The following is a 14389-nucleotide window of genomic DNA, read 5'->3' as shown; positions in this document are numbered from 1 at the left end:
TTTCTATTATGTTTTTCCTATTTATCATAATTATTATAGTATTCGAGTGGAAACAACATACGGCCGGATGATTTTATTATCACTCAAGAAAATATAATGAGATTTTTTTATTCTAGACTTATGTAACACGTTATTATAATGATGGTGGTCGCTATTACTGCATAATATGCACGCACTTTGCACATAATATGCAAGTTGCACACAAATAAAACATAATTTGCACAAACTTTACACATATTTCAACTATGCGTAAACTAGTCTTTTCATTTTAAATAAATATATTGAGTAAATCTATTACTAATTCAAGAAGGTGGTTTTACTTCAACTTTCAAGATATTTATATTTTTATTTTTTAACTTCATACATGTTTGATATGATATTATTTTGCGTGCAATTCTTATATTTCAAACATAGGGTGTTTGATATTATATTATTTAGTGTGAAATTCTTGTACTCCGAATATAGAGCAAAAAAAATTATAGCTATTTTATGAACAGAGCCGGTTCGAGCATACTGGAGGCTTAGGGCAAAACAAAATATTGAGACCCCTAAATAATTCTTCTTGCCTTTTGATGTACAAAAGATTCAATCAAATTTTTGTAGTCTAGTTCAGCGGCCATTTTCTTCTCTATAGATAACATAGCCAAAACATTTAACCTCTCCTGTGACATAATTGATCGAAGATAATTTTTTATCGACTTCAATTTGGAGAAACTTCTCTCAGCAGTAACTACTGTAACGGGTATTGTCAATATTATTCTATAAGCAATTCAAGTGTTAGGAAAAGCAAAATGCATATTCCTAATATATTTCAGCACTTCAATTGGTTTGCCTAAATTATCCGGTAGTGACTTCCTCAGCAATTGCAACTCCGAATATAATTCAAGTCCATCAATATCAGAGCTATTATCATTGTTTCTGATCGAGATTCAAAGTTTTTGAGTCACTTTTGGAAGTGTTTATAGAGATGGCTTGGAACTAAGTTGCTATTTAGCACATCTCATCATCCTCAGACGGATGGCCAAACTGAGGTGACTAACAGGACTTTAGGTACCTTACCTCGTGGATTAGTAGGCAAGACTCAAAAGGATTGGGATATCAAGTTATGTCATGCCGAGTTTGCTTATAATCGATCTCATTCTTCTACTACCTCTCGTTCTCCTTTTGAAGTGGTTTATGGTATTAACCCATTTCTTCCAATTGATTTGCTTCCTTTACACAAAGATGATATTCATACTGATGCCAAGAATCGTTTGGATGTCCTGTGAGCAAGTAAAAGAGAGAATTGAGAAGATGAATGCACTTTACAAGGCTCGAGCCGACAAGAGGCGTAAGCAACCTGTATTCAAACCTGGAGATCTTGTTTGGGTTCATTTGCGAAAAGAAAGGTTTCCAAGCAAAAGAAAGAACAAGCTTATGCTAAGGGCAGATGGTCCATTTGAGGTACTTGAAGCTTATGGAGATAACGCTTACAAGATAGATCTACTAAGTAAATTTGGCGGTGTTAGTGCAACTTTTAATGTGGGTGACCTTTCTCCTTACTTGGATGATGTGAATTTGAGGGAAATTTTTTTTGATGAGGGGGAGAATGATGTGAATATGAAAGGAAATTTGGTTGAGGATCAGCCTATTAATCTGTTGCTCACTACAATGGGGTTTGACAATGACAAGAGACAAATATGGGTCACAAAGCTTACTTGGACAACAAAGCATGATGAAGGAACGGATGAAACTTTGCCACTCAGCTCAACAACCAGCATAGGCTGACCTATTTTGGCTTATATAATTAATAATTCGACTTTTGGCTTGCAAGTTTTTACCTTTCAGTTGAAAGGGTTTTTCTTGCTTTAAGCACTTAGGATTTTATTTTCGTATTTGGATTCTGTTTTTGTATGTTTTCTATTTGGATTTTAAATTTGTTTCCTGAAAAGATTCAGATATTGGCTAATTCAAGCTGATATTGAATTTCTCTTGGAATTCTGTTGGGTTTAGGTTATTGGTTAAGCCTATAAATACCCCTCTCATGTAATCTTTTAAGAGATATGTGATGATTATGTTTTGAGATAAACTATGATTAGTTTTCTTTCTTCTAAACTTCAATTACTGGATTGTTTTGAAGGTTAGATTCAAATTACTTAGTTTCTGGATTGATCTAAGGAATTTGAGATTTAAAGTTCACGTTTCTGGATTGATCGTGTTCGTTGAAATATCCTTTTCTTCTTGTTTTTGTTTCTTTGTGGTGCGACCCACATCAATTTGGTATCAAGAGCCAAGGTTTTTTTTCTCCAATTTCCTAATAGTTGGGAGATCTAGGCTCTGAATATTTTTTTACTATTCACGGGTCACTGTTCACGGGGTTACTGTTCACGTGCACTGTTCATCAGAATTTTTTTTCCTCTTCGTATTTTTCATATGGCTACCGATGAATTACTCATGAAATTAATTAAAAAATTGGAGGATGTAGATGTACGAATGGAAAAGCTTGCTGATTCAACAGAGTCTAGATTGGAAGCGGTTGGTAAACTTTTACTTAAGGTGCAAAACGACAAGACACATGATGAACTTGTTGATTCGGGTGATTCTGTTTCACCTAAAGAGAAAAGCTTTAAAATTGATGACCGTGGGATTAAACTTGATGATTTTACAGGATTAGGCAGCCCAGACGATTTTCTTGAATGGGTTCGACAAGTTGAGAAGATTTCTGATTATAAGCGGTTTGATGATAAGACACGATTTCAAATTGCTACGATCAGACTTACAAAGAATGCAGGATTATGGTTTGAGAACCTGAAGGCAAGAAGAGCTAGATCTGGAAAAGAAAAGATCATGACTTGGACAACTTTAAAGAAAAAACTTCGTGCAAGGTATCTTCCGGATGATTACGAACAGGTACAATACTTGAAGCTCACCTCCCTTTCTCAAGATACAATGAGTGTTTCAGAGTATGTTGCTGAATTTGATAGATTATGCTTAATTTGTGACTTGGCGGAAAAAGAAACAATGAAAATTGCAAGGTTTATTCGTGGATTAAAACGACCTATTTCTAAAAAGGTAGAATTACATTCATATAGCTCGTTTAATGATGTTTGCAAACTAGCTATGAAAATAGAATCTCATCAAGAAGAGGAGAAACCGAAATCTACTTTTAAAGGGTTTGGGTCTGGTACTTCCAAAGGGGTTGGACAGTTTAAATCTAATTTTTCCGATGACTCTACACAAGCTTCGCTGAAAAGTCAATCGACTGGCTTTACTGCACAACCAGAGACTTCTTCATCGGCCGAGAAGAAGGTTGAAAGGTAGAAAGTGTATGTGTATAAAGGAGAGTTCGATAGTCGATGAAAGTGTTTTAAGTGTCAAGGTAAAGGACATATTGCAAGTGAATGTCCTTCTAGAAGAACTCTTACTATGAAGCAATACATGGAGTGGGATGCAGAGGAACAGTTCTTACAATTTCTCCCAGAAGTGACTCAAGAGAAATTAGTCAATAATGACGGAGATGAACTTGCTTATGCAGAGAATGATGCTAATTTTCTTGTTGTTCGTAGGATTTTACACACAGAGACTACACCAAATACTGATCAACGAGAAAACTTATTTCACACAAGGTGTAAAGTTGGGGATCGGACTTGCAATATGATTATTGATAGTGGATCTTGCACGAACGTTGCATCCATTGACATGGTCAATAAGCTAAATCTTCTAACTCGTGTTCATGAGAAATCATATAAGTTGAATTGGCTTGATGACTCGAAGGGTTTAGACGTGAAAAAGCAAGCCTTGGTGAGTTTTTCGATTGGTAGTTATAAGGATGAGTTATGGTGCGATGTGATTCCTATGAGTGTGTTAGGTCACACACACTGTAGAGGGGGTGAATACAGTGTATAATACAATCAAATCGAACTTTAATATATTAAGTAACAAAAAAACAAACTTTATTGAAATAATAAAATCTGTTACAGTATGGAACTGTTACCTCTCAGTGATGAACAAGTATCACTAGAGCTGCTAGGGTTACAATAAATAATCTTCTCGAATATGATAACACTTATAGTGTAAACCCTATGTCTGTGTTTATATACTACACAGTTACAAGATAATCGCTAATTGATATGGAATATAATTCTGCTTCCTAAAATATATCAATCAGATATCTTTTCTTCCAAGTATTCCATTCTTCACGGAACTCCTTCTTCATGCATATCTCTTCTTATGTTTATCTCGATCTTCTTTCCTTTAATCAGCTACTTTCCTTATCTGATCGTCCTTCAGCACTTAAGTTCTGATATCTAACTTCTGATGATTATCTCCTGATAATATAAGTACTGATATCCTTAAGTCCTGACTTCCAGTATAAGTACTGATCAACAGTTAAGTACTGATTTGTCCTGTTAAGTAAGATCTGAAATCTAAACATAAATTATATTAGCCATGACATTATCAAATATATCTAACAATCTCCCCCAACTTGTAAATTAGCATAATATACAAGTTTAACAGATATTTGATGATGTCAAAAATATTAAGTACAAATGCATGAGAATTAGACTAGATAACTACAACTTACAGTCCTTAAAGCTTTACCAATATTCAACTTCTGATAACAACTTCAGTCTGTAAAAATATCAGAATTTAAGCAGTTATAGATCTTCAACTTGGCTTCATCATCTGATCTCTCTGATGTCAGGAGTTATTCTGAGATAGTTCTTCAACAAACATTTCTCAGCATATCTGAGTTCATCAATCATTCTCCTTTTGACATCTTTAAGCTCTGCAGTATCTTCACCAGTTTGAAAGATTGCAGCTCTGAGATCATTGATCTTTGATTTTCTCAATTCCTGATCTAGTCTTATGACATAGGCTTTGTCAGACTTCAGATTGAATTCAAGTCCCTTAATACCAAGATATGTTCTGATCTGTGCAGTATTAGGCTTCATATCAACAATATCACCATTGTGATCTCTGTACTTTGGAACATATGTGTTGTCATACTTAACAGAATAAAGCCTTTTCTGTCTCTGAATCTGTTCTTTTAAGTAGTTTGCAGCAGTTCCTGTTATTCTGTCATCCACTTGAAGTAAGAAAAGTACATGCTCCAATTCTTCAAAATACTTCAATGGAATGGCATTTTGTCTTATATGATAAACCCTACCATCTATCATGAAATACAACATGATGTATTCTTTCAAGTAGGTATGGTAAACCATCTATACAGATTCCAGTTGATTCAATCTCTCAGGAGTTGCTCCAATACCTAGTTCACTCAAGGAAGTTGGATCATTGGTAGTGTTATGTATTCTTCTTTCATCAGCACTTCCCAATCCAGTCTTATCTCTAGCTTCCTTTCCAGTAACTACTCTTACTTCAAAACCACTTGCAGTAGTCTTCAAAGGTTGAGTCTGTTTTGCTTTAGTGAATCCTGGTAGGAGTGTCTTTGGTCTATCTTTTGATATCAAGTTAACTTGAGCTATGTCAGAGGTTACTTGCTTCTTCTGAATATCAGAACTTACAATTTCTTGACTCTGAACAACTTGAGCCATGTCAGAGGTTGTTTTAAGAACTTTTCTTGAAGTCAGAGCAAGATCATCCTTTTCATCAGTAATTTCTTCATCCTCAGGAGGCACATAAACCTTGATAGGTTCACCAACTTTTTCTTTACCCTTGGATCTTGGATCTATCTGCGGTTGTGATCTAGCCAATGTTGCTTCAGTAAGTGTCCTTTCTTTGATCACAATGCCTTTGAGTTTTGGAAGTGGCTTTTTACCAGAAGCTTCAGATTTAGATGTGACTTTCTCTGATTTAAGCCTGGCTTCTTCTTTCATTAAACTCTCCAAGTCCATTCCTGGATTTTCCTGAAGAAATAACTGTCTTGACATTTCCTCATCAAGATCTAAAAGTTTATCAGAACTTATCCTTTTACCAGTAGCAGAACTTATTCTCTTCCCAGTATCAGAACTTGTCCTGTGACTATCTTGTCTTGATGTGAATCCTCTACCTTGACTATGACCTCTACCCATTCCAGAGTTTCCTTGATCATCTTTTTCATTATCCTTTCCTGTCAGTGTCTTGTCAGTCTTGCATTTGGACTTAATTACTTTCTCCCCCTTTTTGGCATCAGCAGGTAGTAGAAGAGAGATAAGCAATTCCACTGAGGATTGGATTTCAGTTAGTTGTGATTGCTGAGAAGCTTGATTTTTCAGAATTTCATCAATCTGAGCTTGTTGATGATCTTGAGTCTTCTCAATATAAGCAATCCTGTCAATGGTAGGTTGGAAGAACTTTTTCTTATCAATTTTCCAAACTTGTTCCTGTTTGATAAAGTTCTCCTGAATCTTGTGTAGCTCTGCATGTGTAGTTGAATGAAGTCCTTGTAGATGTTTAGTACTCAATACAGTGACTCTAAGCTGGGTTTTGAAATCATCAGAATTTAACATTTCATCAGCTTTAGTCAAGTGCTCAGCAAGATGCTTTTCAGTTGGAACACATGAAACTGAGTTCCATTCCTTAGTCCACTCCTGACCTGCAGGAGTTTCACTCCAAGGTACTGGTGCTTCTCCGATAACAAACTTCTTAACCAGTTCAGACTTTAGAATAGTCTGTTGAGGAGCATGTCCTGAAGGACCTGCTGTATCAGCATCTGCAGTTGGAGCAGCATCACCAGTATCTCCAGCATTTGCAGCATCAGAACTTAAAAAATCAGTATCTTCTGATAAGACAACAGTGTGAGTAGCAATAGAGGCTTCAGCATCCTCTAATTGCTGATCTTGTTCTAAGTTCTGATCAACAGCCAAATCCTGATGCTCACCTAAAGTCTGATCATCATCATCATGATTCAGAGAAGATGGTGTTGATAACTCTGGAGTTTGAACAACATCAGGAACAGGTGTTGTAGAAGGATTAGTTGCTGGTGGAGCTTCTAAGAAAAGTATTTCAGGCACAACCAGGTTCTGAATATCAATTTCAGCACTTAGGCCTGGATCAACAGGAGAGACAGACTGTTGAACAGGAGACACAGATGGTGTGTTGGCCTTTTCAGTAGCAGCTTCCTTAGATGGAGTTGATGGAGAAGAAGTGACTGGAGCAAATTCCTTTTCTTGTGAGATCAGAGATTCCTGATCCCCTTCCTTAGCTGCTTCCTCTTCATCATCTGAAACTGGCCTTTTTGCCCTCTGTTTCTGGTATCTCTTTGTTGATTTGGATTCCTTGGGAGTTTCAGGGACTGTCATTCTTCTAAGCCTTTTGAGAAGCCTAGATCCCCCAATTCCAGAATCCTTCTGAGAAGTCTTTTTCTCAGCTTCACCTACAACAGGTTTCGAAGAAGGAACCTGTTCCTCAGGATCAGATTCATCTCTCAAGGCAATCCTCCTTCTCTTTTGAGGTGTTTGAGGAACAGTCTTTATCCTCTTTGGCTTGGAGGATGAAGGCTTCACAGTAGGTGCTGAGGCTGAGGGTTGATCAGTCTGTGAAGTGGAGAGATAGGATTTGAGATATGTCCTGAGGGTAGGTTGAGTAGAATGAGTGGTAGGTGCTGAGGATGATGGTTTTTGGATGTTTATTGTTGGTTGGACATCAGAGTAAATAGATCTATAAGTACCAGGATCAGCATTTACTAGGATCTGTTTTACAGACTGAGGAATCTGTAATGGTCTAACCACTGATTTCTTAGTGTCAGCATTTACCAGGTCATTAAAGTATCGTTTTGCAACTTTAAAAGGTGGGGTTGAGGAACTGACTAATTGAGGTTCATCAGTACAAAAAGTATAAATAAGTTGACAGAATCTAGCAAAATAGACAACATTCCTATCCTCTGTCATCCTATCCCCAATAAAACCAATTATACCAGTTGCAAAATTAAAATGAGTTTGATTTATAATAGCATACCCGATGTGCTGACTCTGAATCGGGATAGCATCAAAATTCGAACATTTGTTCCCAAAAGCGTTGGTGATGCAGTCGAAGAAGAAGCTCCATTCTCTTCTGATATGAGCCCGTTTCAACTGCCCAAGTTTTGTCAAACTCCTTTCATACCCCAAATTTGCCATTAACTCCTGAAGAGCTGATTCTTCTGGAATTGAAAAGGTACAATCTTCTGGGAGATGTAGAGCTTTGCGTATTGTACCAGGAGTGACTGCATAAGATGAATCACCCACTTCGAAAACAATACTGGGAGTGCCATGTTTACCACCATCATCAAAGTGCCCAGTCTGCCAAAACATCAGAACTTGTTGGCTCGAAAAGACTGAAGGCTGGGTCAGTGCATATCCAATCTCACTGTGTGCAAGAAGATCTTGCACAAAATGCAATTCAGATGGAACTTCAGCATGATCAAGAATTGCAGCATAGTTGTTTGGAACAAACTTAGCTCCATCAATGATTAAATCCTTAGGTGCCATGTGAAAAATTGAGATTTAAGAGTGCCTGTTAGGTGTTTGATAAAATGTCTGTATGAAAAACCAACGTGAGAGAAAGAGAGAGTAAAAGCAAGTAGAGAGAAAAAGTATGAAGGAAATAAAAGATTAAAGAAATCCTTTCTCTGTCGTACTTATACTCTGAAAAAAAATGTTACCGTTGGACACCAGTCAGACATGCAGTAATAACGGATAGTTACTGGGCGCGAGAAAACAGTAATCATTACTTGCCCACTTGCCTGTTTTCAAGGAAAAACCGTTCCATTTACCCAAATATTCCATTAATCAAGGTGAAACCGTTTTAATTCAAAATTGAAACCGTTCCTACTGATTTAATTATTTTTCACTGCATCATTAATATTCTGAAAAGAAATCAAGTGAAAATGACCAAGATAAATCATATGAGTAAGTACTGATAAAGGAAAGTCAGAACTTAAATTAAAACAGAATTTATATGGTCATCAGAATATCAATCAGGATTTATCAATGCATTACAAAATAACTTAGAGACAAAATCTTGAAATAGAGACAGATTTCATTAATATATCAAGAGAATACATTCATGAAATGGAAATTACATCAGTACTTATACAAGATTTCCCTAAGCTACTAAACCTAACATCAACAGCTTTAGTCCTAGCTAAGAAGCCTGACAAAGCTGATGATGAAGAAAAATAGGAAGAAGACAAGATTAAATCATTTCTTCTTCTTCCTACTCTCGACAAACAGAATGGCGAGTCGGATGATTCGCTCTTGCTGGCGGAGAGCTTCCAGCCTTTCCTCCTCCAATCGCTCTAGATGGCGATGGTAGTCCATATAGAAGAACAGGAGTTGGGTCAGTACCTCCTGTGGGACAGAGTCCCATATCTCCTCAGGAATGGCCGTGACGTGCCAATCCTGCTGCCAGTCGGCACAGCTTAGCTCCATATTGAAGTTTTGGTAGTTCAAAAACATGTTGTATCTGACCATTGTGTTTTTGAAAGAAAAATTATGAAGGTAAGTTTGTGAGAAAGAGTGTGATGGGAAGGCTGATGTGAAGTGGCTGCTTATATAGGCAAGAGAATGCCAGGAGACGTAAAAGTATTTAATGCTGACAGGTAGAATTAATTCTACCTCGTTTTCCCAGACTTGGAAAAAGAATAACATTCATTGGAAAGAGAAAACATGGTTGAATGCGCACAAGACACAAGTAAAAGTTGACTGTTTAAGTACGAGTACCATGAATCCTAACCATAGTGACTATTAATCTTCCACTTCACATGTTCTAGTTTGTACCGAGACTGTTATCAAATTTTATCCACAGATAAGTCAAGTAAAGAATTTAGACTGTAATATCAGAACTTAGACTTATTTCAGAACTTAACAGTCATCAGAACATAATTTCTTAACTCGAAAAAGGAATGCCTATCTAAGTAAATCCTCATACAAGTGCTGAGTTATACTCTTCAGAACTTAATCGTCAGAATATGCAACCAGAACTTGGCCTCAGAGTTAGTGCAAAATGACACAATGACTGTTCATCTAAAACAACATAGATCACCACAGTAATTTTCATCATTCATATGGAGTGTTTAGTGTGTGAATTAAGCTAAATATCGAACAAAGAGTAAAATATGATTCACTTCAGTACATCTTAGAAATAAGGCATAACTAAAACTTTACTAAAAACCTGTCATTATTCTGAAACCTACTATTGAATGAGTTCATGCTTGAGTCCACCTCAACTATTTTGTGCTAATTTTGTGCATCTTTTTAAATTCCATTTTACAGTGGCTTCTCAGTGTAAGTGAGTCACGACTGCTTATCAGAATTTATGCTATTATCAGAGTATTTCTCCAGTAATCATAGAGTGTGAAAAGTCACCAAGAAAATATTTTGCTTTTCTGATGCATATTTACTTAATACCAGCAATGCACTTGGGTCGTTCCTTCCACATTTGTACTCTAGATCTCAAAGGAGTACCTGATTTTTTTTCTTTGAACCTTTTGATTTTTCTTTTTATAAGTGAGGTTTATCAGCACTTAGTACATTCAGCAGTTTTACTAGTATCAGAACTTAACAGATGAGTAGCATTATTCTAATTTGTGACTTAGTAATAAGATAAACAAAGTAAACTCAACTAAGCTCAATTATCAGAATTTGCTAGTGTCATAAGATTTCCACTGAAATAATTACTTCTTACATGAGATCATTTGTTTATTGAAGACTAGTAAGTCAGTATCTAGCACAGTTATCCTCATAGGATTGAATGGTTACTTAGACAGACATATCACTTATCAGAGTTTAGAAACATATATCAGACATCAGTCAGTACTTAAAAACATTTGTCAATTAATCACAGAATACACAAAGAGATTAAATTCTGTAAATACTGATCATAAAGTCTGATAATGCAGAACAAGACTAAGCAGATTTAGAGAAAGAACCTGAAATCATTCCAAGTTCATTTACCAATCTTGTAAAAGTGGCTTCACACAGTGGTTTTGTGAAGATATCTGCTAGTTGTTGATCTGTTGGAACAAATTGTAATTCCACTGTACCTTCATCCACATGTTCCCTTATGAAGTGGTACCTGATGCTGATGTGCTTTGTCATAGAGTGTTGAACTGGATTACCTGTCATAGCAATAGCACTTTGATTATCATAGTAAATAGGGATTTTGAAATATGTTAACCCATAATCCAGTAACTGATTCTTCATCCAAAAAATCTGTGCACAACAGCTTCCTGCAGCAATATACTCTGCTTCAGCAGTTGATATGGAAATTGACTTTTGTTTCTTGCTGAACCAAGAAACCAATCTGCCTCCAAGGAATTGGCAGCTTCCACTTGTGCTTTTCCTATCAATTTTGCAACCTGCAAAATCTGCATCTGAGTAACCTATTAGTTTAAAATCTGATTCTCTAGGATACCACAATCCCAGATCAGCTGTTCCTTTAAGATACTTAAAGATTCTTTTCACAGCTGTTAAGTGAGGTTCTCTTGGATCTGCTTGAAATCTTGCACAAAGACAGTTAGCATACATGATATCAGGCCTACTAGCAGTTAGATAGAGTAGAGAGCCAATCATACCTCTGTAGTCAGTAATATCAACTGTTTTACCAGTATCCTTATCCAGTTTTGTTGCAGTGGCCATGGGAGTGGATGCACTTGAACAATCTTGCATTCCAAATTTTTTCAGCAAGTTTCTGGTGTACTTGGTTTGACAAATAAAAGTGCCTTCTTCATTCTGCTTGACTTGAAGGCCCAGAAAATAGCTAAGTTCCCCCATCATACTCATCTGATATCTTGACTGCATTAGTTTGGCAAACTTCTTGCAAAGTTTGTCATTTGTAGACCCAAAAATGATATCATCAATATAAATCTGGACCAGATGTAAGTCCTTTCCATGGTTGAGGTAGAACAGTGTTTTGTCTATTGTTCCTCTGTTGAATCCACTTTCCAGAAGAAACTGAGCTAAAGTCTCATACCATGCTCTAGGAGCTTGCTTAAGTCCATAAAGTGCTTTATCAAGCCTGTAGATATAATCTGGATGTTTGGAATCTACAAAGCCTGGAGGTTGTTCAACATATACCTCCTCCTCCAATTCTCCATTGAGAAAAACACTTTTCACATCCATTTGAAAGACAGTAAACTTTTTGTGAGCAGCATAAGCCAAAAATATCCTTATGGCTTCTAACCTAGCAACTGGTGCAAATGTTTCATCATAATCAATTCCATCCTGTTGAGAATATCCTTTTGCAACCAGCCTTGTCTTATTCCTTGTAATTATGCCATCACTGTCAGTTTTGTTTCTGAATACCCACTTTGTACCAACAACAGATCTATTCTTTGGTCTTGGCACTAGGGTCCAGACTTTGTTTCTTTCAAATTCATTTAACTCTTCCTGCATTGCTTGCACCCAATCAGCATCTTGAAGAGCTTCTTCCACTTTCTTTGGCTCAGTCTGAGAGAGAAAAGAATTGTAGAGACATTCATTTGAAGTACCTGTTCTAGTTTTGATACCTGCATCAGGATTTCCAATTATCAAATCAGGTGTATGTGATTTTGTCCACTTCCTTGCAGATGGAAGGTTTTCTCTAGAACTGGATGCTCCCCCATGATCCATGTTGTCTTCATTTTCATTTTCTGATGCTCCCCCTGAAACTATGCTCTCTGAGTTGGATTCTTCAGTATTTAGATTTTCAGCACTATCAGAACTTGGCTTATCAGAACATGATGAATCAGAACTTGAAGAGCCAGATGTATGTTTTGATGTTTCTTGAGATGTGGTAGGATCTTGAATATGCTCCTCCTGCATAGGTGCATCTTTCTTTGACGTGGTCACCACAGTTTCAATAACATCAGAGTTTAATCCATCAGAATTTACAGTATTAGGACTTCGACTGTCAGGATTTTCAGTATCAGAATTTGAGTCTTCATTTTCAAATCTCAGTTGATCATGGTCAATGAAATCTTCAAGACCAGTAATCTTCTTGTCATCAAATTAGACATTGATAGATTCCATGACCACTTTTGTTCTCAAATTATAGACTTTGAAGACTTTTGTGGAAAGTGGATATCCAACAAAGATTCCTTCATCAGCTTTTAAATCAAACTTGGATAGCTGTTCAGGATGAGTCTTGAGAACAAAACACTTGCATCCAAATACATGAAAGTATTTCAGATTTGGCTTCTTTTTCTTCACCATCTCATATGGTGTTTTTCCATGCTTGTTAATGAGTGTTGCATTTTGAGTAAAACAAGTAGTCTGCACAGCTTCAGCCCAGAAATAGGTTGGAAGCTTTGCTTCTTCAAGCATTGTACGTGCAGCTTCAATGAGAGTTCTATTCTTCCTTTCAACAACTCCATTTTGTTGTGGAGTTCCAGGAGCAGAAAATTCCTGCTTTATTCCATGGTTTTTGCAGAACTCTTCCATTATCAAATTCTTGAACTCAGTGACATTATCACTCCTTAAAATTTTCACAGAATCTTTGACCATTTTATCCAAATGTTTGACATGATCAATCAAGATAGATGTAGTTTCACTTTTTGTGTGCAAGAAATACACCCATGTGTATCTGGTGAACTCATCCACTATGATCAACGCATACTTCTTCTTTGCAATAGACATGACATTTACTGGACCAAATAGATCAACATGTAGTAGATGATAAGGCTCAAGAATTGATGATTCAGTCTTACTCTTGAATGAAGATTTTCTTTGTTTGGCCTTCTGACAGGAATCACAAAGGCCATCAGGAGCAAATACTGACTTTGGCAGTCCTCTCACAAGATTTTTCTTGACCAGTTCATTTATATTGTTGAAATTTAAATGAGAGAGTTTCTTGTGCCAATTCCAGCTTTCTTCAATTGATGCTCTACTCATCAGACAGATTGCAGAACCATCAGTACTTGTTGAAAGCTTAGCTTAATAAATGTTACCACGCCTGTATCCTTTCAGAACAACTTTGCCTTTAGATTTACTCACAATTTCACAGTGTTCTTCAAAGAAATCAACATGATAACCTCTGTCACAGATTTGACTTACTCAGTAGATTGTGTTTAAGTCCTGAGACTAGAGCTACTTCTTTAATTATGACATTTCCAAGATTGATATTGCCATATCCCAATGTTTTTCCAATGTTGCCATCTCCATAAGAAACACTTGGGCCAGCTTTCTCCACAAAGTCTGAAAGCAGGGCCTTATTTCCAGTCATATGTCCTGAACATCCACTGTCCAGAACTAGAATATTTTTCCTGTTGCCCTGCAATCACAAAGACCACTACTTATTAGTTTTAAGGACCCAGACTTGCTTGGATCTTTTGGCCTTATTAAGTTTGTTAACATTTGCAGCGGATTTAGCATCAGAGTTTATGTTAACATTTTTCTTATCAGAACTTACACTATCAGACTTTGAATCAGAATTTACACTAGAAGGAACAATGGAAACTTTCTTCAAAGAAGGTTTTATTTGATAATAATCATAGTACAAACTATGATAT

Source organism: Apium graveolens, chromosome 5, assembly GCF_009905375.1.
Source record: "Apium graveolens cultivar Ventura chromosome 5, ASM990537v1, whole genome shotgun sequence".
NCBI classification, from domain to species: Eukaryota; Viridiplantae; Streptophyta; class Magnoliopsida; order Apiales; family Apiaceae; genus Apium; species Apium graveolens.
Note: the sequence above shows the minus strand (reverse complement) of the source record.